The sequence below is a fragment of the Pan paniscus genome, chromosome 1 (genome assembly GCF_029289425.2).
Source record: "Pan paniscus chromosome 1, NHGRI_mPanPan1-v2.0_pri, whole genome shotgun sequence".
In the NCBI taxonomy this organism is placed as follows: domain Eukaryota; kingdom Metazoa; phylum Chordata; class Mammalia; order Primates; family Hominidae; genus Pan; species Pan paniscus.
Window position 1 is genome coordinate 89457943 of NC_073249.2, and position 1822 is coordinate 89459764.

Below are 1822 nucleotides of genomic sequence, written 5' to 3' on the forward strand. Positions count from 1 at the left end.
GGTTTTGCCATGTTGCCCAGGCTGGCCTCCAACTCCTGACCTCAACTGATCCACCTGCCTTGGCCTCCCCAAGTATTAGTATTACAGGTATGAACCACCATGCTCGGCCATATTCACTATTTTGAATTTCAGTTATTTATGTTCCTGAGAAAAAGAGGCAAGAAGAAACAAAGGATAGATGGTACAGATAGATAACAAATAACAAGACAAAAAGTTAAACCAGGCTATATCCGTAATCACATTAAATATAAATGGTCTAAATACTCCAATTAAAGGCCAGGCATAGTGGCTCATGCCTGTAATCCCAGCACTCTGGGAGGCCAAGGAGGGCAGATCAGTTGAGGTCAGGAGTTCGAGATCAGCCTGGCCAACACGGTGAAACCCTCTCTCTACTAAAAATACAAAAATTAGTCAGGCGTGGTGGGGTGCACCTGTAATCCCAGCTACTTGGGATGCTGAGGCAGGAGACTCACTTGAACCCAGGAGGCGGGGGTTGCAGTAAGCCAAGATCGTACCACTGCACTCCAGCCTGGGTGACGGAGTGAGACTCAGTCTCAAAATACATACATACATACATACATACATACATACATACTCCAATTAAAAAGCATAATTTGTCAGATTAGATTATAAAAGCAATATCTAACTGTATACTGCCTAAAAGAAATCCTTTTAAATATAGACAAAAATAGGTTAAAGCTAAAGGGATAGAAAAAATGTACCATGTTAATGCTAATCAAAATAAAGTTGGAATGGCTATACTAATACTAATAATGTAGATTTCAGAGCAAAGAATATTGCCCGGGATAAAAAAGAATCATTTCATAATGATAAAGAGGTCAATTCATCAAGAAGACATAATAACTCTAAACACTTATGTACCCAATAACAGAGATTCAAAGTACGTGAAGAAGCTTTGCACAATGGCAAGTATCATAGCCAATGAGGTTTATCTGAGGCATGACTATAGCTAATTGAAAAATTTTCCCAATACCCCACTGTGATGACTTGCAACATAGTCAGCACTGACAATTTTTGACAGTCTATACAAAGACTGAATTTGGGGAAAAAAAAAAAAAACAGCTGGGCTAGTCATAGTGGCTCACACCTATAATCTCAGCACTTTTGGGAGGCCAAGGTGGGTGGATCACTTGAGCCCAGCAGTGCAAGACCAGCCTGGGCAACATGGTGAAACCCTGTCTCTACTAAAAATACAAAAATTAGGCGTAGTGGCATGTACCTGCAGTTGCAACTACTCAGGAGGTGGAGGCTGAGGCATGAGAATCGCTTGAACCCAGGAGGTGGAAGTTGTGGTGAGCTGAGATCATGCCACTGCACTCCAGCTTGGGCAACAGAGTGAGACTCAGTTTCAGAAAAAAATAAAAATACAAATACAAAAAATTAGCTGGGCATGGTGGCTCACACCTGTAGTCCCAGCTACCTGGGAGGATCACCTGAGCCTGGGGAGGTGAAAGCTGCAGTAAGCCATGATTGCGCCACTGCACTCCAGCCTGGGTGACAGAGTAAGACTCTCTCTTTATCTCTCTCTCTCTGTGTATGTATATATGTTTGTGTGTATATATGTGTGTGTGTGTGTGTGTGTGTACATATATATATATATCATGAAGCAAAAACCAATAGAACTACAAGGATAAATTGACAAATCCACAATGATAATCAGTAATATCCATACCCATACCTTAATAATTGATAGAACAAATAGAAAATCAGTAAAGATATAAAAGATTTGACCGACAGTATCAACTAATTTGACTAATTGATTATAGAACATTCCATCCAACAGCAGAATTTTTTTCAAGAA

At 40.3% G+C, this 1822-nt stretch overlaps 1 non-coding gene across 1 annotated transcript; it reads left to right on the forward strand.

Annotated features, from left to right (window-relative positions):
- The first annotated feature begins 912 nt into the window (after positions 1–912).
- Positions 913–1054, forward strand: LOC112438235 (U4 spliceosomal RNA). Its single transcript, XR_003026694.1, has one exon. It is a non-coding gene; the product is annotated as a U4 spliceosomal RNA (small nuclear RNA).
- The last annotated feature ends 768 nt before the right edge of the window (positions 1055–1822 follow it).